Here is a 25,262-nt window from a genome sequence, read left to right as displayed (position 1 = left end):
TTCTACTTTGAGTATGCCTCATTTCTAAGAGCTGTGGGTATATAAAAAAATAGAAACTAACATGTTAGTAAAAAATACCCTACTATAATAGTGGGTTTTATTATTTATTTATAAGCTATGATTGTGTGAGATTCCAGTTTATAAAATACATATTTTCATTTTATAAAAGAAAATAAAAGTAAGATTTGAGACAATCATTTTGCAATTTGGATTCAAATCTTCTCTCTCAGGAGGTAGAAAATTAACAATAAAATGAGATAAAATATGGAGGCAATGAGATTTAGAAAATATTGTGGATGAAGTCTCTTAGAGCTCTGTGATTTTAAAACCCGGCTGATCAAGATGTGAGGCACCTTTGCTTTGCTGATTTGTGCTACTTTGTTGAGGTTTTTCACTAAACATTCTCTGTGATTTATAATGTGGAAAACTGTTTTTTCACTATTTTGCAAAGAAGAATTTGGTATGTTATATATCTTTCCTTTAATATAATATTTATCAGTATATACTTTGAAACATGTAATTCTTAATATACTTGATTTATGGCATAAAATGAGTCTTTATAAAATTGTTATACACTATTATATCATATAAGATATCTTGATTATCCATAGTTTAAACTTTAGTCTCTTCATCTGAGTAAATGTCTCTGACCACAGTCCTAGTTAGAACAATAAGGAGAAATAATAAAAGGAGAAATAATAATATTCATAATATTAAAATAATATGCTATTCCTATTATCTATGTTTCTCAAATATTCTTCAGAATGGTACATGTCACCAGAGTGATTCCTTTAAAAGAAACATTGTAACCCACTAAAATTCAGTTGAATTTTTTTTATCACTATGAGCTAGCAGTGCTGAACATGTCAGTGGTAAAAGGCCCCTCGGTACCAGGTGTCCACTATCCATTCCAACCACCATTTTTCCATGTTCTACCATTAGTTAAGAAACGAAGCTAATATAATTTTACATGCCAATTATATCTCAATTAAAAGGAAATTTTTGTGTGGGGAACCTCTTTAGCAACCTATCTCAAATAGTGTCTATCTTGTCTCAGTTTTAGGCAAGTTTTTCTCTAGTTCACTCTTTGTTATCAACAGAGTGTGCGTGTGTGCTTTTTAGGGGTGGCAATTAATGAACTACATTTTTCTTTGTTAAATCTACTTTTGTCAAATAGAAATATATGTTCATAAAAAAGGAATACACGCATGAAAGTTTATAAAATCTCTAATTCTCTCTTCAAAGCACAACCAATGTCAGTTAACTTTTTGGTTCATATCATTCCATAAGCAGATATTTCACCCTTCTGATTCTTTTAGACATAGTCTAAAGCCCGCAACATATATTAACTATCATTGTTTTGTTATTGTTATTTTCGTTTTATTTTAACTTAAATTGCTACTATTTCAGTTTACTTATGCAAGTCACATTTGTTCTCTGACATGTGGGTCATTTATAATGATGACTTATTTTGGATAACGTTTTCAGCTCTGAACTCTTAATTGCCTGGTGGATGTCATCAGTTCTAGGAACTACCCTATCATGATCTTCCTAGAAATATATATAACACAATTTTTTGTATCATTTTAATCTACCCTCAATCATCAGTTATTCTTTGTGATTCTGTTTGTTTTCTCTTTTTTAATGTTCATAAACTCCTCCTTTATTATTGGCATCATTTACTATTGGCTCTCTACATCCTTTTGAAAAATCTTATCCCTAGTGTATATTAATCCAATAGATATTTTTAAATCACTTACTATCTTGTAAGAACAGATGCTTTCAGTAAATAAAGGTAATCAGACAAGATATGTTTATAAGAAACATATGGCCTAGGGGCTCCTGGGTGGCTCAGTCAGTTAAGTGTCTGAGCAGCTCAAGTCATGATCTCATGGTTCATGGGTTTGAGCCCCACGTCAGGCTCTGTGCTGACAGCTCAGAGTTGGGAACCTGCTTCAGATTCTGTGTCTCCCTCTCTCTCTCCCCTCCTCTGCTTGTGCTCTCTCTCTCTCTCTCTCTCTCTCAAAAATAAAAGAGCATTAAAAAAAATTTTTTTTAAGAATATAGTCTAATAAAAGATGGAGCTATCACATAACCGATATTAACACAAGGTAAGAATTAATATGTTTCTGATATAAAGAGTAAAGATGAAAAAAATTCAGAGGAAAAGGTCAATATTTCTGCTTCAAGTGGCTAACAAGTCAGCATTTAAACTGATTTTTGAAACATAAATTGATTTTGTAAATGTAAAGATGATTAAGTGATACTCAAAGGAAAGTGAACAGAATGAGTAAACAAAATGGGAATATTGGGTCAAGTGATATGGAAAATAGCAAGTACTTTTCTTAAGCTAAAATTCATGAATATGAAATAAACTAATAGAAGTAATGTTTGAAAAGTTCATTAAGATCAGGAAATGGAAAGCTCTAGAATAAGTGAAGACTTTATTTTTTACGGTGATCTGGTCACATTTTTGCTTCAGGTAGATTAGAATGACATGTATTTGAGATATGACTTGGAAAAATTAATGGCAGAGGATTGCTATAATTTTCCCATGATAATTTTAATGACTTTCAATTAGCAAGGTAGAATCTATTTTTATCTTGGATCCCATTTTGTCCTGAGTCCTACTAAGTCCAAAGTATGTAGATTATTTGTTTGTTAAATGTTTCATTATTTTTGCACTAATTTTGGTACAGATTAATTTTAGTAAAGTTAAATAATATTGTGATAAATTTATTAGGTTTTCTCTCCTACTAAGATATTCAATTTAATTATGCTGTTATTATTATTACCTAACAATTCAAAGAGCTGATAACCACTGAGATAACCGCAACAAAATGATTAAGGAAAAGCTTGCCATACTAGATCTCTAGAATAATTAAAATCACTAATTTATTAAATTGACTGACAACTATCCCAATGGTAAGCATAAAATGGAGCCCTGAAACCAAGCCGTATATATGTGGAAGCTTGGTATATGAAAAACAAGGCATTATAAATAGAGAATGAATGTTAAGACAATGGTTTATCCGCTTTAAAAGTAATTGGATCCCTAAACACCAGCTTACAAACAAACACACTCCCACAGATACAAGATTTGTCAAATATCTAAATATAAAAACAAATACTTTGAAACTATTAGAAGGATATAAAGGCTCACCCAAGCCTTTGGATATATGTATATGTCCATACATATGTGTGTGTGTGTACATATATACACATATGTATACATATATATATATATGTATGTATGTAAATATATACGTATAAGAAATATATATAAAAGTCACTTAGGGATAGGAAATGATTACTTAAACAACAAGCAAGAAGTAAAATGAATAAAAAGGTTGCCAATTTTGAGGTGCTGATGGCATGTAAGTCTAGAGATTTTTGTCAACTCTTAAGTTAAGGGACAAAGCTATTATTCTGAATATATGTCAGAGTACCTTAGCGTGACCACTTTATCCTCATCAAAATGCATCAGACCATAAATAGAATAAAGTACGAAATCTGTATGATAGATATAGCAAAATAAATTCTCAGTTTACCCAACACCCTTGATTAAAAATAAACTCTACAGTGTACTACCTCAAGACAAATAACTTGGTAGACTATGAATGCTCTTTAGATTCTGGCATTCTGATATTAAGTGCTAAATTTACTACATTGTAGCTGAATAATTGAAATAGCTACAGAATTGAGCAGCATCAATATTTCAAAAATTGAAGTCCTAAAGGCATACCATAAATTTTGCAAATGACATATCTGATAAAGGGTTCGTATCCAAAATCTATAATGTATTAAACTCAATACCCAAATACAAAATAATCCAGTTAATAAATGAGTAGAAGACATGAATAAACATTTTCCAAAGAAGACATACAGATGTCTAACAGATACATGAAAAGATGCTCAACATCACTCATCATCAGGGAAACACAAATTGAAAATACAGTAAGATATCACCCCACACCTGTCAGAATAGCTAAAATCAACAGCACAAGAAATAACAGGTGTTGGTAAGGATGTGGAGAAAGGGCAACACTCTTACACTTTTGGCTGGAATGCACTGATGCAGCCATTCTGGAAAACAGTATGAATGTTCTTCAAAAAGTTAAAAATAGGACTACCCTACAATCCAGCAATTGCACTACTAGGTATTATCCTATAATACAAAAATACAGATTTGAAGGGATACATGCACCTGATGTTTATAGCAGCATTATCAACAATAGCCAAATTATGGAAAGAACCCAAATGCCCATATACTGATGAATGGAAAAAGAAGAGGTGGTGTGTGTGTGTGTGTGTATATATATATATATATATATATATATATATATATATAATGGAATATTACTCAGCCATAAAAAGAATGAATGAAATCTTGCCATTTGCAATGACATGGATGGAGCTAAAGTGTATTATGCTAAGCAAAATAAGGCAGTAAGAGAGAGCCAAATACCATATGATTTCACTCATATGTGGGTTTTAAGAGATGAAATGGTTGAACACAGGGGAAAAAGGAGAGAGAGGCAAACCATAAAACAGACTTGTAACTGAAGAGAACAAACTGAGGGTTGCTGGAAAGTAGGTGGGCAGGGGGATGGGTTAAATGGGTGATGGAGGAGGAGAAAGAAGATGGTGGTGTAGCAGGATGCGGGGTTCACCTCTTCCTGCTGATCACTTAGATTCCATCCACACCTGCCTAAACAACCCAGAAAACCGCCAGAAGACTAGCAGAACAGACTCTCCAGAGCCAAGCATAGACAAGAGGCCCACAGAAGAGGCTAGGAAGGGCAGAGAGGTGGTGCATGCTACATGGACTGGCGGGACGGAGCTGGGGCAGTGGAGGGGCAGGCGCCTGGAAAGGCGGAATCCCTGAGTCTGGCTTGCAAAAGCAGAGGCACCAGACTGCATGAGTTCTGACAGCCAGCGGGACTTAACATCTGGAATGTTATAAATCAACAGCTCTGCTCGGAGAGAGGGAGGGCAAGAGGACACCGGGAGGGAGAGGCGTTGATCCCCAGAAGACAGAGCTCAGCTCAGCAGGGAACAAAGGTGCTGGCCAGCGCCATCTCCCTCTCCCATCCCCCAGCCGAAACCCCAAAGGGAACCAGTTCACCAAACTTGCTTGCATCCTGCAAACACCCAATGCTGTGCTTCTGTGGATCCATCCCTCTGACCCGGTTGGCCTCCCTCCCAGTGCTGCAGGGCCCTCCCGCAGGGGACCACTGAGGGCAAAGCGAGCTGAGCCTGCCCCTCCCGCCCCTGTGCACGTTGCTGATCAACCCCAGCTAATACACCAGATGCCATCAAAGCAGCACCACAAGCCTGGCACTGTGCAAGTAGCCAAGACAGGAGCCACACCACTCCACAGTGAGCCCTGCCCCTGGGAGAGGGGAAAAGGTACACACCAGTCTGACTGCGGCCCCAGCGGTGGTCTGGGGACAGACATCAGGTATGACTGTGGCCGCACCCACCAACACAAGTTAGCACAGGGGAGGTGTCCTGCAGTTCCGCACCACCCCAGGGACTATCCAAAATGACGAAACAGAAGAATTCTCCTCAAAAGAAACTCCAGGAAGTAGTGACAGCTAATGAATTGATCAAAAATGATTAAAGCAATATAATGGAACAAGAATTTAGAATAATAGTCATAAAATGAATTGCTCGGCTTGAAAAAAGTAGGGAGGACAGCAGAGAATCTATTGCTACAGAGATCAAGGGACTAAGAAATAGGCATGAGGAGCTAAAATGCTATAAATGAGGTGCAAAATAAAATGGAGGCAACCACAGCTCAGATTGAAGAGACAGAGGAGAGAATAGGTGAATTGGAAGATAAAATTATGGAAAAAGAGGAAGCTGAGAAAAAGAGAGATAAAGAAATCCAGGAGTATGAGGGGAGAATTAGAGAACTAAGTGATGCAATCAAATGCAACAACATCCATATAATAGGAATTCCAGAAGAGGAAGAGAGAGAGAAAGGGGCTGAAGGTGTACTTGAACAAATCATAGCTGAGAACTTCCCTGATCTGGGGAAGGAAACAAAAAGCATTTGGCAAATTTTAATAAATATTCATGGTAAAAATTCTCAGCCAACTAGAAACAGAAGAAATTGTTTTCAACCTGATAAACAGCATCTATGAAAAACTTAAAACTAACATATTTATTTATAAAAGACTGAATGCTTTTCCCATAAAATGAGAAAAAAGGGAAGGATGTCTGTTTTCACATCTTCTATTCAACGTGACATTAGAGTTCCTAGGCATTGTAATAAGACAAAATAATAAATAATAATAATAATAGGCATATTGATTGGAAAAGATTGCCTTTAACTGTCTTTAATTCATAGACAAAATTGAAAGTCCATGTGGAAAATCAAAGAAATTTACAAAACAGACACTAGAATTAATAAATGAGTTTAGCAATGTCACAAAATAGAAGGTCAATATCAATTGTGTTTAAATATTAAGCAGAAATACTGGAACATGAAGTCAGAATAAAGCATTTAACAAAATATGTATTAGACTTATACACTGAAAATATAAAACACTGATGAGAAAAACTTTAAAAATTTCTAATAAATAGAGATTTATATGTCATTCATAGAGTGGAAGATGCTAAAATGTTCTCTCTAAAATGATCTATAGATGAAGCACAGTACAAATATCAGCAGGATTCTTTTTAGACTTGATACACTGTTTCTAAAATTTATATAGAAATTCAAATGACCTAAAATGACAAAAACAATTGTGAATAAGGGAAGCTGACACTACCTGATTTCAAGATTTATTCTATAACTACAGTAATCAAAATAGTTTAGAGTTTGTATAAGGACAGACATAGATAAGTAGAGCAAAACAGAATTCACAAACCGACCAACATATATGATGTTCATATTTTATGTAGGTGCCAAGGTTGTTCGATATAGAAAGAAAAATAGTTTCAACAAACATTTCTGGAACAATTTTTTATATCCAATGCCAACAAAAGGTTTTCTTTCTGTAGGTCATGCCATATACGAAAATTAAATTTGAAATGGTTCTTAGATATAAATATAAGTACTACAGCTACAGAAATTCTTGGGAAAAAAAACTAGTAGAAAATCTTTGTGTCCTTGAGTAAAGCAAAAATGTCTTATATAGGATACAAAATTATGTACCATACAATACAAAAACTGTTAATTTGGACTCCATCAAAATTTGTTTAAATGTTCTTCAAAAGAAACTACAGATCTGGAAAATTAAAAACCAAGCCACAGCCTGGGAAAAAAAATATTTTAAAAATATAATATCTTAGTAAGAATTATAACCAGAGTATATATATATATATATATATATGTTAAAAAAAATCCTATAGTCAATAATAAGAAGGCAAAAATCAATGAAGTAGTGACAAATATTCTCTCCTGTCGAAACTCTAGTCAGGCTCTTCTGAGCCCTTTATTGTCTAGGCCTCAACCTTGGCTTATAAAGCCCTGAATAAAATAGGTCAAAGCCACTAAAAGTGACCGTAGCTCCCCTTAAAGTGTCTGCCTGAGAAAACTGACAAAACAGTTACCCATTTTTCAGACTATGCCGCCAAGAGTTTCCTGTTGGTACGTGTCAACACTTGCAGACGGAGTCCCTGTCTCCCAGCTTCTGTGGGAGGGTGGCAGCCTAGCTTTGATAAGTGTGCCAGTTAATAAACCAATGTGGGTTTCACAGGACCAGTCTCTCTTCCCATTTTTTGAAATTTTTCATTTCCCTGACTCTACTCGGCCCCTATTCATCTCCCTCCATATTCCTCTGTTCTCCCCTTAAAACACCCAGTTACTTCTGTACAATCAAAGTTGAGTTCACTTCACACTGGTCTCTTTTCCCTAGTGTAATAACATATTACTGATTAAAATCTGTCCTTACCACTTTGCTGTCTGCCTTTGTTTGCCTTTGACATTAGGCAAAATATATGAATAGGCAGGACACGGAGAGAAGATGGCGGCGTAGGAGGACGCTGGGCTCACCGCGCGTCCTGCTGATCACTTAGATTCCACCTATACCTGCCTAAATAACCCAGAAAACCACCAGAGGATTAGCAGAACGGAGTCGCTGGAGCCAAGCGCAGACGAGAGGCCCACGGAAGAGGGTAGGAAGGGCGGCGAGGCGGTGCGCGCTCCACGGACTGGCGGGAGGGAGCCGGGGAGGAGGGGCGGCTCGCCGGCCAAGCAGAGCCCCCGAGTCTGGCTTGCAAAAAGCGGAGGGGCCTGACGGACTGTGTTCCCACAGCAAGCGCGACTTAGCGTCTGGGAGGTCATAAGTTAACAGCTCTGCTCAGAAAGGGGGAAGGCTGGAGGACAAAGGGAAGGAGAGCTGCTGAGCCCCCGGACGACAGAGCTCAGTTTGGTGGGGAACAAAGGCGCTCCCCAGAGCCATCTCCCCCGCCCATCCCCCAGCCAAAATCCCAAAGAGAACCAGTTCCTGCCAGGGAACTTGCTCGCTCCGCGCAAACACCCAACTCTGCGCTTCTGCGGAGCCAAACCTCCAGCAGCGGATCTGACTCCCTCCTGCGGCCACAGGGCCCCTCCTGAAGTGGATCACCTAAGGAGAAGCAAGCTAAGCCTGCCCCTCCTGCCCCTGTGCACCTTGCCTACCCACCCCAGCTAAGACGCCAGATCCCCAGCATCACAAGCCTGGCAGTGTGCAAGTAGCCCAGACAGGCCACCCCACCCCACAGTGAATCCCGCCCCTAGGAGAGGGGAAGAGAAGGCATACACCAATTTGACTGTGGACACAGCGGCGGGCTGGGGGCAGACATCAGGTCTGACTGCGGCTACGCCCACCAACTCCAGTTATACACCACAGCACGGGAAGTGCCCTGCAGGTCCTCACCACGCCAGGGACTATCCAAAATGACCAAGCGGAAGAATTCCCCTCAGAAGAATCTCCAGGAAATAACAACAACTAATGAGCTGATCAAAAAGGATTTAAATAATATAACAGAAAGTGAATTCAGAATAATAGTCATAAAATTAATCGCTGGGCTTGAAAACAGTATAGCTGACAGCAGAGAATCTCTTGCTACAGAGATCAAGGGACTAAGGAACAGTCACGAGGAGCTGAAAAACGCTTTAAACGAAATGCATAACAAAATGGAAACCACCACGGCTCGGATTGAAGAGGCAGAGGAGAGAATAGGTGAACTAGAAGATAAAGTTATGGAAAAAGAGGAAGCTGAGAAAAAGAGAGATAAAAAAATCCAGGAGTATGAGGGGAAAATTAGAGAACTAAGTGATACACTAAAAAGAAATAATCTACGCATAATTGGTATCCCAGAGGAGGAAGAGAGAGGGAAAGGTGCTGAAGGGGTACTTGAAGAAATAATAGCTGAGAACTTCCCTGAAGTGGGGAAGGAAAAAGGCATTGAAATCCAAGAGGCACAGAGAACTCCCTTCAGACGTAACTTGAATCGATCTTCTGCACGACATATCATAGTGAAACTGGCAAAATACAAGGATAAAGAGAAAATTCTGAAAGCAGCAAGGGGTAAACGTGCCCTCACATATAAAGGGAGACCTATAAGACTCGTGACTGATCTCTCTTTTGAAACTTGGCAGGCCAGAAAGAATTGGCACGAGATTTTCAGTGTGCTAGACAGAAAAAATATGCAGCCGAGAATCCTTTATCCAGCAAGTCTGTCATTTAGAATAGAAGGAGAGATAAAGGTCTTCCCAAACAAACAAAAACTGAAGGAATTTGTCACCACTAAACCAGCCCTCCAAGAGATCCTAAGGGGGACCCTGTGAGACAAAGTAGCAGAGACATCACTACAAGCATAAAACATACAGACATCACAATGACTCTAAACCCATATCTTTCTATAATAACACTGAATGTAAATGGATTAAATGCGCCAACCAAAAGACATAGGGTATCAGAATGGATAAAAAAACAAGACCCATCTATTTGCTGTCTACAAGAGACTCATTTTAGACCTGAGGACACCTTTAGATTGAGAGTGAGGGGATGGAGAACTATTTATCATGCTACTGGAAGCCAAAAGAAAGCTGGAGTAGCCATACTTCTATCAGACAAACTAGACTTTAAATTAAAGGCTGTAACAAGAGATGAAGAAGGACATTATATAATAGTGACAGGGTCTATCCATCAGGAAGAGCTAACAATTATAAATGTCTATGCGCCGAATACCGGAGCGCCCAAATATATAAAACAATTACTCATAAACATAAGCAACCTTATTGAGAAGAATGTGGTAATTGCAGGGGACTTTAACACCCCACTTACAGAAATGGATAGATCATCTAGACACACGGTCAATAAAGAAACAAGGGCCCTGAATGAGACATTGGATCAGATGGACTTGACAGATATATTTAGAACTCTGCATCCCAAAGCAACAGAATATACTTTCTTCTCGAGTGCACATGGAACATTCTCCAAGATAGATCATATACTGGGTCACAAAACAGCCCTTCATAAGTTTACAAGAATTGAAATCATAACATGCATACTTTCAGACCACAATGCTATGAAGCTTGAAATCAACCACAGAAAAACGTCTGGAAAACCTCCAAAAGCATGGAGGTTAAAGAACACCCTACTAACGAATGAGTGGGTCAACCAGGCAATTCGAGAAGAAATTAAAAAATATATGGGAACAAACGAAAATGAAAATACAACAATCCAAATGCTTTGGGACGCAGCGAAGGCAGTCCTGAGAGGAAAATACATTGCAATCCAGGCCTATCTCAAGAAACAAGAAAAATCCCAAATACAAAATCTAACAGCACACCTAAAGGAAATAGAAGCAGAACAGCAAAGGCAGCCTAAACCCAGCAGAAGAAGAGAAATAATAAAGATCAGAGCAGAAATAAACAATATAGAATCGAAAAAAACTGTAGAGCAGATCAACGAAACCAAGAGTTGGTTTTTTGAAAAAATAAACAAAATTGACAAACCTCTAGCCAGGCTTCTCAAAAAGAAAAGGGAGATGACCCAAATAGATAAAATCATGAATGAAAATGGAATTATTACAACCAATCCCTCAGAGATACAAACAATTATCAGGGAATACTATGAAAAATTATATGGCAACAAATTGGACAACCTGGAAGAAATGGACAAATTCCTGAACACCCACACTCTTCCAAAACTCAATCAGGAGGAAATAGAAAGCTTGAACAGACCCATCACCAGCGAAGAAATTGAATCGGTTATCAAAAATCTCCCAACAAATAAGAGTCCAGGACCAGATGGCTTCCCAGGGGAGTTCTACCAGACGTTTAAAGCAGAGATAATACCTATCCTTCTCAAGCTATTCCAAGAAATAGAAAGGGAAGGAAAACTTCCAGACTCATTCTATGAAGCCAGTATTACTTTGATTCCTAAACCAGACAGAGACCCAGTAAAAAAAGAGAACTACAGGCCAATATCCCTGATGAATATGGATGCAAAAATTCTCAATTAGATACTAGCAAATCGAATTCAACGGCATATAAAAAGAATTATTCACCATGATCAAGTGGGATTCGTTCCTGGGATGCAGGGCTGGTTCAACATTCGCAAATCAATCAACGTGATACATCACATTAACAAAAAAAAAGAGAAAAACCATATGATCCTGTCAATCGATGCAGAAAAGGCCTTTGACAAAATCCAGCACCCTTTCTTAATAAAAACCCTTGAGAAAGTCGGGATAGAAGGAACATACTTAAAGATCATAAAAGCCATTTATGAAAAGCCCACAGCTAACATCATCCTCAACGGGGAAAAACTGAGAGCTTTTCCCTGAGATCAGGAACATGACAGGGATGCCCACTCTCACCGCTGTTGTTTAACATAGTGCTGGAAGCTCTAGCGTCAGCAATCAGACAACAAAAGGAAATCAAAGGCATCAAAATTGGCAAAGATGAAGTCAAGCTTTCACTTTTTGCAGATGACATGATATTATACATGGAAAATCCGATAGACTCCACCAAAAGTCTGCTAGAACTGATACATGAATTCAGCAAAGTTGCAGGATACAAAATCAATGTACAGAAATCAGTTGCATTCTTATACACTAACAATGAAGCAACAGAAAGACAAATAACGAAACTGATCCCATTCACAATTGCACCAAGAAGCATAAAATACCTAGGAATAAATCTAACCAAAGATGTAAAGGATCTGTATGCTGAAAACTATAGAAAGCTTATGAAGGTAATTGAAGAATATTTAAAGAAATGGAAAGACATTCCCTGCTCATGGATTGGAAGAATAAATATTGTCAAAATGTCAATACTACCCAAAGCTATCTACACATTCAACGCAATCCCAATCAAAATTGCACCAGCATTCTTCTCAAAACTAGAACAAGCAATCCTAAAATTCATATGGAACCACAAAAGGCCCCGAATAGCCAAAGTAATTTTGAAGAAGAAGACCAAAGCAGGAGGCATCACAATCCCAGACTTTAGCCTCTACTACAAAGCTGTCATCATCAAGACAGCATGGTATTGGCACAAAAACAGACACATAGACCAATGGAATAGAATAGAAACCCCAGAACTAGACCCACAAACGTATGGCCAACTCATCTTTGACAAAGCAGGAAAGAACATCCAATGGAAAAAAGACAGTCTCTTTAACAAATGGTGCTGGGAGAACTGGACAGCAACATGCAGAAGGTTGAAACTAGACCACTTTCTCACACCATTCACAAAAATAAACTCCAAATGGATAAAGGACCTGAATGTGAGACAGGAAACCATCAAAACCTTAGAGGAGAAAGCAGGAAAAGACGTCTCTGACCTCAGCCGGAGCAATCTCTTACTCGACACATCCCCAAAGGCAAGGGAATTAAAAGCAAAAGTGAATTACTGGGACCTTATGAAGATAAAAAGCTTCTGCACAGCAAAGGAAACAACCAACAAAACTAAAAGGCAACCAACGGAATGGGAAAAGAGATTTGCAAATGACATATTGGACAAAGGGCTAGTATCCAAAATCTATAAAGAGCTCACCAAACTCCACATGCGAAAAGCAAATAACCCAGTGAAGAAATGGGCAGAAAACATGAATAGACACTTCTCTAAAGAAGACATCCGGATGGCCAACAGGCACATGAAAAGATGTTCAGCGTCGCTCCTTATCAGGGAAATACAAATCAAAACCACACTCAGGTATCACCTCACGCCAGTCAGAGTGGCCAAAATGAACAAATCAGGAGACTATAGATGCTGGAGAGGATGTGGAGAAACGGGAACCCTCTTGCACTGTTGGTGGGAATGCAAATTGGTGCAGCCGTTCTGGAAAGCAGTGTGGAGGTTCTTCAGAAAATTAAAAATAGACCTACCCTATGACCCAGCAATAGCACTGCTAGGAATTTATCCAAGGGACACAGGAGTACTGATGCATAGGGGCACTTGTACCCCAATGTTCATAGCAGCACTCTCAAAAATAGCCAAATTATGGAAAGAGCCTAAATGTCCATCAACTGATGAATGGATAAAGAAATTGTGGTTTATATACACAATGGAATACTACGTGGCAATGAGAAAAAATGAAATATGGCCTTTTGTAGCAACGTGGATGGAACTGGAGAGTGTGATGCTAAGTGAAATAAGCCATACAGAGAAAGACAGATACCATATGGTTTCACTCTTATGTGGATCCTGAGAAACTTAACAGGAACCCATGGGGGAGGGGAAGGAAAAAAAAAAAAAAAAGAGGTTAGAGTGGGAGAGAGCCAAAGCATAAGAGACTGTTGAGAACTGACAACAAATGGGGGTGATGGGGGGTGAGAGGGAGGAGAGGGTGGGTGATGGGTATTGAGGAGGGCACCTTTTGGGATGAGCACTGGGTGTTGTATGGAAACCAATTTGACAATAAATTTCATATATTAAAAAAAATATATATGAATAGGCATTTCACGGAAGATTATAAACAACAAATAAACATATGGAAAGGTGCTCAATATTGTTAATCATGTGGAAAATGGAAATTCAAGCTACACACCTACTGCAATGGCTAAAATTAAAAAGAAAGTATCAAATGTTGATCATGACAAGGAGCAGCTGACACTGTCATACATCTCTAGTGGGAATGCACAATTTTTCAGCCACTGTGGAAACTTCTTTGGCAGTCTTTTGTGAAGTTAAATACATACTCACTGATATCACTCTACCCATTTACCCAAGAGAAATGAAAACATATGTTCACATAATTAGTTGAACTCAAATATCCATAACTGTTTCAGTCACAGTAGCTTAAAACTTGAAGCAACTCTAATACCTCATCAACTTTTGAATGTATAAACAATATATTGTATAGTTATTACTGAAATACAATTGAACAATAAAAAAAGAACGAGCTATTGACTCATTGAACAACAGAGAAATCCAAAAACTATTATACTAAGTGAAAAAAAGAGGCAAAAGTCCACATACGCTATGATTCAATCTACATGAATTTCTAAAAGATAATAATAATCACAGAGAGTAGAACAGTGGCTGCTAAAGGCGATGGGTCATTGAAAGAAAACTCACTGTAAGGAAGTGTTGGAAGGTGGGGTGGAAAGTGGGCAAATGGGTGAAGGGAGTCAAAAGGTACCAACTTCCAGTTATAAAATAAAGTCATGGGGATATAATGTACAGCATGACAACTATAGTTAATATTGTGCTGCATATTTGAAAGTTGCTAAGAGAGTATATCTGAAAACCTCTCACTGAGGCACGTGGGTGGCTCAGTCAAGTGAGCATCCAATTTTGGCTCAGGTCATGATATCATGTTTGTGGGTTTGAGCCCCATATCAGGCTCTGTGATGACAGCGCAGGGCTTGGAGCCTGCTTTGGATTCTGTGTCTCCCTCTCTCTCTACTCCTCCCCTGCTTGTGCTCTGTTTTTCTCTGTTTCTTAAAAATTAAAATAAAAAATTTTTAAGAAGTTTAAAAAAAAGTCTCATTACAAAAAAATTCTGTAACAATGTATGGTGACAAATGCTAACTAGACTTATTGTGGTGGTCATTTCACAATATATATAAACAACGAAAAATTATTTTGTACATCTGAAACTGATATAATGTATGTCAATTATACCTCAATAAAAACAAATAAATAAGCGATGGAAATGTTCTATTATATGATTTTGGTGGTGGCTATAGAACTATTAAAGCTCATTGAATCAAACCTTTAAATTTAATTTTAAAATGTTATATGAATAGAATATCAATAAACCGGGGCGCCTGGGTGGCTCAGTCGGTTAAGCGGCCGACTTCGGCTCAGGTCATGATTTCGCGGTCCGTGAGTTCGAGCCCCGCGTCGGGCTCTGTGCTGACAGCTCAGAGCCTGGAGCCTGTTTCAGATTCCGTGTCTCCTTCTCCCTGACCTTCCCCCGTTCATGCTTTGTCTCTCTCTGTCTCAAAAATAAATAAACGTTAAAAAAATTAAAAAAAAAGAATATCAATAAACCTAATTAATAAATTAATCATTTCTTGATACTTATGTCCATTGAAGGAATAAAAACTGCCACTAGAAAAAAACCCACATTTTATTGATTCCAAGACACCCATTTTTCAATATCTTTAAAACTACAACACATCTTACAATGCATCGGTTTTTTTTCTTTTCCTTCCCTTTTTTTCCTTTCCTTTCCTTTCCTTTCCTTTCCTTTCCTTTCCTTTCCTTTCCTTTCCTTTCCTTTCCTTTCCTTTCCTTTCCTTTCCTTCCCTTTTCTTTCCTTCCCTTTCCTTTCCTTTCCTTTCCTTTCCTTTCCTTTCCTTTCCTTTCCTTTCCTTTCCTTTCCTGTATTTCCCTTCCTTTCCTTTCCCTTCCCTTCCTTTCCCTTCCCTTCCCTTCCCTTTTTCTTTCTTTCCCTCTTTCTCTTTCTTTCTTTTTCTTTCTTTCTTTCTTTCTTTCTTTCTTTCTTTCTTTCTTTCTTTCTTCTTTCTTTCTTTCTTTTTCTTTCTTTCTTCTTTCTTTCTTTCTTTCTTTCTTTCTTTCTTTCTTTCTTTCTTTCTTCCTTTCTTTTGAGAGAGGCAATGGAAGAGAGGGGCAAAGGGAGAGGGAGAGATAGAATCTTAAGCTGGATCCATGCTGTGCATAGATCCAGCAGGACTGGATCTCACAACCATAAGATCATGACCTGAGCCAAAATCAAGAGTTGGACACCTAACCGACTGAGCCACACAGATGCCCCAATGTATGGTTTCTTAAAGTCAGAATGGGAAATACTTTTTCTTTCTTAGTATTATATGAAGTAATGAGGCATCTAACACTGGATGGCATATTAGATTCAATGAAATATGCTAATACTAAAAGGTTGAATTAAGCTAATTCTACCATTTATGTTTATGCTATGTGTGTTTCAGGAAAACACACATATACATATAGATATATCACGAGTAATCTGCTTTTTAATTATTTTTTTTCAAAATTAGAGAAAATATAGAATATAATAGAAACCTATGTATTTACCATCCATAATTATTAAAATTTCCATTTACAAGAAAAGCATACAGTTCATCCCTTCTCCCCTTTCCTTTTCTTACCATAGAAATGACTATACTCCTGAATATGTCACATGTTCTTTATACCCATATTATTACGTTTTGTATTCATAGCAAGAAATAACAAAGTCGTGGGCCTTAACATAATAGAATACTATCTAACAGTCAAGATAAATGAATTAAATTGACATGTATCATCAGAGATCAATCTTGAGAACTTAAATTAGGAGAAAAATCAAATAATAAGTGTATGATAATCATAATACCAAAATACTTTAGGCTGTTTTCTATGTGCTAGGCACTGTTCTAAGCTTTCTACATATATTAAAAATACACATATAAACTCATTTAATCCTGAGAAAAGCTCTCACATTATCATCATCCCAGTTTACATATGAGGAAAGTGAGGTATAGATGGATTAAGTGTTTCGCTGAAGATTAAACAGCTAATAATTAATTTACCCTTAGTTTGTCTATCCCCAGAATCTGAGCTCTTACCCACTCTAATATGTGTAAATATAGTATTGACCTACATTGTTATAACAAATACACAGTCACAATAAATATGTCTTATTCAGATAAGATTGAGAACAAATGCTTCAGGTCAGCAAGGTGGATGGGGTGAGGGCAGTGTATAAGGTATTCAGTCTCTCTGGAACCCAGACTTAGAGCAAACCCACCATCTTCAAAACCTGGCTTCCTAGAGGACTCTGGCAATCCCCACTGAACAGAAAGAAAAATAGCATAGAGGACAAAATAGCATAGAGGACAAACAATGTGTCAGAGCCAGGCCTGGAAGTGGTAGATATATCTACGCACACTCCAATGACTAAAATTCAGTTATTTGGCCACAGTAACCATATGAGAGCTTCTGTCAGGAGCTCAGATTTATGACCTCTCAGTTTTCTTTTTTCTGATATTAACTCTCCTTTTTCCTGAACACTAATCATTGGCAAAAACCACACAAACAAATGCACTAAAAAGCAAGTAAATATGTATATGAGTAAATATGTATATGACTATGTATAGAGTCGAGAACTTAGTTAATATAACCTCAACTGGCTTGGCAAATGTATTTTTGATTCTCTTTCTGTTTCACTAACTTAAAAATTTTTAGAATTTTTTTTAACAGTTGAAGTTATTGTCACTGTGAATTCATTCTAAATTTATGGTGGTATATTAACCTCATCTTAGTTGAGCCCTAAGTTTAGTCAGAAACTCACAAAATTTGCCTAGCTGGATTTCAGAATTGTTATGGACCGATGATTCCTATGTGTCTTCTGTCCTTCTCTCTCCCTCCTTATGTGTATTTACTGAGGTCATCCTATCTTGTTCTCCCCCACTGTATGTTGGATAAAGACAGGAAAAATTTCCTTTCTAGTTTATAAGTCTTGTATTAAGTAAAGCTATATTTAAGGAGCTACCACTTAGGTAACAGCCCTGAGAAGCACCATCACAAATTGATAAGATTTAGATGATGAGATGATAGACTTCAAGCTAATGCTATAATGGGTTGAGACTTTTGGGAAAGAAGAGAGAATTTTTCATATGGGCAGAATTTGAATATTTATGGTCAGAGAACAGATAGTGGTAGCTGCAAAGATAGCTATATATTGCTTATTCCACAAGCTTCTCTGCAATGTGACATTAACAGTCTTCCATCATAATAAATGTACAGAATGATACAAAATTAAGAAAAAAATATATGCCAATATGTACTCAGACATCCTAAATCCAAAATTAAACTATACCCATTGTAGACAATATAAATGAGAAAAAAGAATATAAAACAAATATCAAAGCAAATATTTTTGATATAGTTAATGAATGACAGGGCTTTAGCTGAAAAGTGTTTCAGTTAATCTTGATAACAAATTTTTAGTACTTGTATTTTTAGTGTTATTTTCAGAGAATAATTGTTTACTTACAAATATATAATAATGGATATATAGGAGCACCTGGGTGGCTTAGTCAGTTAAGTGTCCAACTCAATATCAGCTCAGGTCATGATTTCACAGTTCGTTAGATCAAGCCCCTTTGTCAGTGAAGAGACTGCTTGGGATTCTCTCTCTCCTCTTTCTCTGCCCCTCTCCCACTTGCACACTCTCTCCCTCTCTCAAAATAAATAAATAAACTTAAAAAATAATGGATATATAAGCAATATGTGAAGATAAATTTACTTTATTGAGCTTATTAACATCTGGATGTATCTGTAAGTAGCTATTGTCCACATGAGCCTAAATATTTGTAGGCCTATTTTCCTTAAGTTTCAGTCATATGATAGAAGTGAGAGAACTATTTTTTATGTTCTCTATAGATTTCATGGACCCGTTAAATAAATATTCAAAAAATAATTTACACACACAGACACACATACATATGTTGAAAACTCACAAAGAGCAATGTGTTTTATAAATTCTACATGACTAAATTAACAAAGGCCAATTTGTTCAGTACTGTCATTTTCTGTTTTTTTTTTACCCTAAACATGAAAGTACACTAAAAGAACCTACTTATGTGCCCAAAAAAGGAAGAAGGTGTTTTCAATCAGCAACACATTGTAAAGACAAAGCAAAAAACAGTTTGCAATTTTTTGTTTCATTTTAACAATTACAAATTTCTACTTTTACCAATATAGAGTTTTCAGTTGAACAGAATGTTTTCTGTATCTCAAGGCAGACAAAATAGAACTGCCTTAGGAAAAAAAAAATTATTAAACACACCTCCCCCCAAGACACACACTGAACTCAGAATTACACAGCATGGCCCTAGTCTCAAAAGATTGTGATTTGCTTTGCAGCCCAATGTTTCCTGCTGTTACAAAAAAAATATGTAAGCTTTGTTTCATGAAAAAGCTTTAACCTGAGAATTACTGCACCACCATGGTTACTCAGTGAAATACATTGCATAATCTACAAGGTAGCAAGAAAACATTAAGTTTGGAAAATAAAATGATCTTTCTGTTGGAAAATCGTCCATATGCCCCCCATGCATGTGTAGATACCTAAGCAGTTTACCACATTCTCTCAGAAACATCTTAACTATGAAGGAAATGCCCACAGAGAAGTATGTGAATCCCAGCAGTGTGAAAATCACTTCTCTTATCTAATAATCTCTTACAAATATACCTTTGGTTGTTCTTTGACTTTCCTAAAGGTGAGACTCACCACAGGCATTCATTTTGTCTGCCAAATATTTTTTCAGAAGCTGTTTGCTTTTATGCTGTTATACCTGAGATGGGAGCTCATGACTCCATGAGAGAAGAGAAAGCAACATTCATATTCAAATGCTAAGAAAAATAAAGTAAGCTTCTCATGTTTAATTCCATCGCTTTTTAAAAAAGCAGGAATTCTTCTGTTTTACATAGGATGAAAGAAGCATTATACAAAGTGGTTTATACAAGACAAATAAGTATTATTTAAAATAAAAATGATGAAATATTTTTGAAATATTACTTATTTCCATTACTTCCCAAGTATTAAAGATAATAAGACAGAAAACACATGCACATAGCGTACATGCACAGAGGTTCCCAATTCAACCTGAAAAAAGCTAGAATTCAGTCTATAAAGCTGTTGATAAACAAGTCCTTTATATGTCTAATTATAATCATTTTACTATAGCATCTAAAAGAACCAGTAATTTAATACATGTCAGTTATTTAACGTTATTGATTAGGTTACATAAAACATGTAACATTGATATAAATGTTATATATAAGTTCTAATATAGTTGGAAAAGGCAATACTTTTCCACCCTATCATGTTTTCCAAATTATTTTTCAAATTTTAAGGAATTACCTGCCAAAATAAATCCCATTAACAGAGAAAGATATACTTAGTTTATTTAAATTGAAGAATTTAAACATTTAAACATACATCTCTGTTCATTTCTATTAATTAAATTATTTTTAATTATCTATACTCAATATAAAATTACTACTTAGAAACTATAATTAAAATACTGCTGTGCTAAGTTAGAACTTAAAAAATTAGCAATGTAAATGGTAATATTCCATGTATCTATGCCCCATACTTTGCCTTCTTTTTGCTACACTCTTACAGAGCTATTGTTTAGTATTTCTGTCTGAGAAATGCATATGATTTCAAAATATTAATAAGGAAAACAAAGTAGCAACCTATCACTATGAATTTTTCTATTCTTTCTCTATTCATATACGTATTTTCCTGATTCCTCTTTTTTATGGTCTCTATGTCTTCTGTTATTTGTTCCATTTCTTTTGTTGCCTCAGTGTTACTTACAGATGCTGGAGCTTAACAAATTTTAATGGTAAGAGCCTGAGAATCAGTTCCCCTAACCACGTGCAGGAAGGGGAGTAGAGAGAAGCAGTTATAGATAGTCTTGGCAAAACAAACCATGGGGAAAATTCAGAATCCCACTGACCTTTTCTGTTTCTGGAGATAGACGGAGGTATGTAATTAAGGCATTTGTTTATTAGGTGAAAGGATTTTTTTTGATATTTAAATTCAGTTTATTTAAAAATTTCTTTTTAATGTTTATTTATTTTTGAGACAGAGAAAGACAGAGCATGAGTGGGGGAGGGGCAGAGAGAAATAGACACAGAATCCAAAACAGGGTCCAGGCTCTGAGCTGTCAGCACAGAGCCTGATGCGGGGCTGAAACCCACGAACCATGAGATCATGACCCGAGCTGAAGTCAGCGCTCAACCGACTGAACCACCCAGGCGCCCCTAAATTCATTTTATTTTCATTCTAGTATAACAAACCTACTATGTTATATTAGTTTCAGGTGTACAATATAGTGATTCAACAATTCCATACATTACTCAGTGCTCATCACATTAAGTGTACTCTCAATTCCCTTCAGTGAAGTGATTTTAAAAGAAATATTCAACTTAGTCTTGTGGGTCGATTATAGGATAGGCATTTTCAAACTATTACTCAGTTTTCATTCCTGAAGCAAATCATACTGCCCATCTTTAAATGGTAGACTTAATAGCAGAGAACGTGTTCATGAGGAGTAATGTTGCTTAAACAGGTGAAGTGTTTTTCAATTTGTGTCATTTGCATGTAAGGTATTAACAAATTTTTAATAAAAAGTTCACTTGCTTCAATTTTTATATTATGAATTTCAAGAAAACCTCCTTATAAAGATCTCTTTAACATTTGGGAAGCCTTTTTGTTATTTAACTATAAAGACTTTTACAAATCACAAAACAATTGCTTTCATGTGTGAAACAAAAGAAAAATGCATAATCATACAGTTCAGGAAAATGTTATAGAAATTCTTGCAGTAAAATCTATAGCTGGAAAAATAAAAAGCAGCCTGAAAAAAATATCATAATGGTATCGAAACTTGCAACAAATAACTGCATGCTTTAACTAAAATAAGAAACAAAGACACAAAAACATGCCAATAGCACGGATTTTTGGCTTATTTTAAAATATTGCTGTACTTCTTTTTTTCTGATTTTTTTAATGTTTGTTTATTTTTGAGAGAAAGAGAGAAACAGAGTGTGAGCAGGGGAGAGGCACAGAAAGCAGACACAGAATCCGAAGTAGGCTCCAGACTATGTGCTGTCAGCACAGAGCCTGATGTGAGGCTCAAACTCATGAACCGTGAGATCATGACCTGAGCCGAAGTTGGATGCTTAACAGACTGAGCCACCCAGGCACCCCAATATTACTGTACTTCTAAACATAAAATATAATTCATGAACTTCCTGCAAAAATAGAAGACTAAAACAGTATTGAAAAATGTCCTCCCTTTGATATTTAACAAAATGAAGAAAAATAGTAAAAATAACAAAATTCACCAGCAGGAGCCAAACTATGACAGACATAAAATGAAAAGCCCAACCCAAAAATGTAGTAGCTAACAAAACACAAGTGATCTTAGTTTAAAAAAAAAAAAAAGGTATCATCCCTGCCCCATCTCCCCCCAAAAAAAGCAATACTTAGGAAATTATGAGAAAAAATTATGTAAATTCTCAACACTTTCTAATTTTGAGCGAAGCTAACTGGAGTGATTCATCAGTCCTGGGCAAATCAGGATGACTCCAAGAAAGTAAAAATAACTTACATGATACAGGGAAACATCAGTAGAGTGAGAAAGTATCACCAGGATTTTCCATATTCCAGGATATTATACTGAGTTATGTAAAAGATCTAAAAGCTATGGGAGTGCCACAGTTTTAGCTGGCATTAGTGGCCCTGACACAGAATTTAATAAAACAATAAGAAAAAGAACCCAGCTCAGATACCACAGAGCCGCAGCTGAGGCCTAGACCTTTTGCTACTTATTCTTTTATTCATTCCCTTAACCACTTTTTAGTGAGAATCTATAATGTATCTGGCACTGTTCTAGGCAGTGAAAAAATGACAGTAAAAAATCAGACAAAAATATCTTAGTATGACAGAGTTTACATTCTAATAGTTAGACACAGCTTTTAAAAACAAACAAAACTCAAATAAGTCTACAGCCTATTAGAATAAGATAAATTGAGTGGAAGAATTAAAGGAGAGAAGAGAGAGAAGATGACAAATAAGTAAAGACTGGAAGAAAGGGGATGAACCATGTACAGGCAAAGGTGAGATTCCAGGCAGTACAGACAGCAGGTGCAAAGGCAAGTGTAAGAAACAGCCAGCTCGAAGTGGTATTTACATGGAGTGAGCTAAGTGGAGATTAGAAGGTGAGATAAAAGCGTAATTGGAGTGGAAGTGGAGGCAGGTACATGGCATAGGGTCTTATACCATTGTATGTATTTTGGTTTCTATATGGAATGAGAAGTGAAGCCACTGAGTGCTTTGAACAGAGGAGAGACTTAATCTAACATATAATTTAATTGGCACATTCTGACCATGGTCCTGAGAATAGACACTAGGAAGAACAAGCGTAGAAGCCAGGAGACCCATTAGGGAATTATATGACTAATTCAGAGAAAAGAGGATGCTAGTGCTACCAGTAGATTTAAAAAAGAGGTTAAAATTTGGATATATTTGGAAACTAGAGCCAATAGAATTTTCTGACTGATTAGGTAAGGATGTGAAAGAGAGGAGTCAAGCCAGAAGTTTGGCTGTGGATATATAAATTTTGAAATGCCCACTTAGACACCCAAATGGAGATTTGATGATTGGCGCTCAGTGAGAAAAGACCCAAGAATCTTGGCATCAGATAGGACACCCAGCCCAAAAGGAACCTCACCCTCTTTGTCAAATAGCCCTGCTATATTGGTCAGCAGCAGCAAAGGGCTACTTAGGCTAACCATCTAACAGTACCTCCTGCAATAAACCAGTTCACCCAGTCCTTGGACCGCCAAACAGCTACTCAACTGCTTAGGCTGACCCACAAATACAGACTAGAGACAAAGCAAGAGAAGAAGCAGAGATTGTTAGTCCAGGCTGAGAAGAAAGCTGCTGGCAAAGGGACTGTCTCCACTAAGAGGCCTCCTGTCCTTCAAGCTGAGGTTAATACTGTCACCACCTTGGTGGAAAACAAGAAAGCTTAGGTGGTAGTGACTGCACCTGATGTGGATCCCATTAAGCTGGTTGTCTTCCCGCCTACCCTGTGTCATCAGATGAGAGTTCCCTTCTGCATTACCAAGAGGAAGGCCAGGTTGGGGCATCTAGTCCACAGAGGAAGGCCAGGTTGGGGCATCTAGACCTTCACCACTGTCACCTTCACACAGGTTAACTCAGAAGACAAAGGAGCTCTGGTTAAGCTGGTAGAAACCATCAGGACTAATGAAAATGATAGATATGATGAGATCCACTTTCATTGCAGAGGCAACGTTCTGGGTCCAAAGCGGGTGGCTTGCATTGCTAAGTTGGAAAAGGCAAAGGCCAAAGAACTGACCACCAAACTGGGGTAAGTGTACACTGTTGAATTTTCTGTACATAAAAGTAATAAAAAGTAGTCCTCTTCCCCCCACCAAAAAAAAAAAAAAAAAAAAAAAAAAAAAAAAAAATCCTTACTGGAGGTAAAACATGTGACTTTGTCAACATAAAGATAGTACATAAAGCTGACGTCAAGGTTTTGAGATAAAGAAAACAGGAAGTACAGGAAATTGAAAATCAGAGACTAAGAGAATTCCAATAAGGGAAATCAGAAGGAACCAAAAAAGGAAATTAAACATATATGGTCAATGAAGCAGGATGGTGTCCCAGATGTTATGCACAGAAGTTTCAAGGAACGGTGTCAGGTGCTAAGTTAAATGCTGCTTGGGACACCTGGGTGGCTCAGTTTGTTAAGTGTACAACTTTGGCTCAGGTCACGATCTCACGGATCGTGGGTTTGGGCCCGCCATCAGGCTGTGCACTGACAGCTCAGAGCCCGGAATCTGTTTCAAATTCTGTGTCTCCCTCTCTCTCTGCCCCTCCCCTGCTTGCCCTCTCCCTCTCTCTCTCTCTCTCCAAAATAAATAATGCTGCTAATAGGTAAGATGAGGACTGAGAATTCACCATTGGATTTAGCCACATTGAAGTAACTGTTGGCCATTCCTGTGCAAATGTGGAGACTGAAAACCAGATAGGCTCAAGGAAGAATAAGAGAAGAGTTGGGGAAAATGGGTATAGAAACTATGAGAAAGTTTGCAGTAAATGGAGACCAAGACATTTAGCAGTGATCAGAGGAGACGAGGGATTAAGGAAACAGTTTTTTTTTTAATGTGACATATAAGCCTGTCTGTCTGCAGCTGGGATTATCTAGAAGAAAAACTAATATTGATGATGAGGGGGGTGGGGGAAACTGCTGAAGAGATGTCTTTGAGTGAGAGGAATCCTGATCTAGCACAC

General features: G+C 37.2%; 1 protein-coding gene and 1 pseudogene across 1 annotated transcript in view; one reads left to right on the top strand and one right to left on the bottom strand.

The window, feature by feature from the left end:
• Positions 1 to 25,262, bottom strand: part of STPG2 (sperm tail PG-rich repeat containing 2) — a 569,016-nt gene that overhangs the window by 28,117 nt on the left and 515,637 nt on the right. The window lies entirely within an intron of this gene.
• Positions 23,046 to 24,340, top strand: LOC147581869 (large ribosomal subunit protein eL8 pseudogene; annotated as a pseudogene).

This window comes from Puma concolor, chromosome B1 (assembly GCF_028749965.1).
Source record: "Puma concolor isolate L17-30 chromosome B1, mPumCon1.1.hap2, whole genome shotgun sequence".
NCBI classification, from domain to species: Eukaryota; Metazoa; Chordata; class Mammalia; order Carnivora; family Felidae; genus Puma; species Puma concolor.
This window is presented reverse-complemented; position numbering and strand designations above follow the sequence as displayed.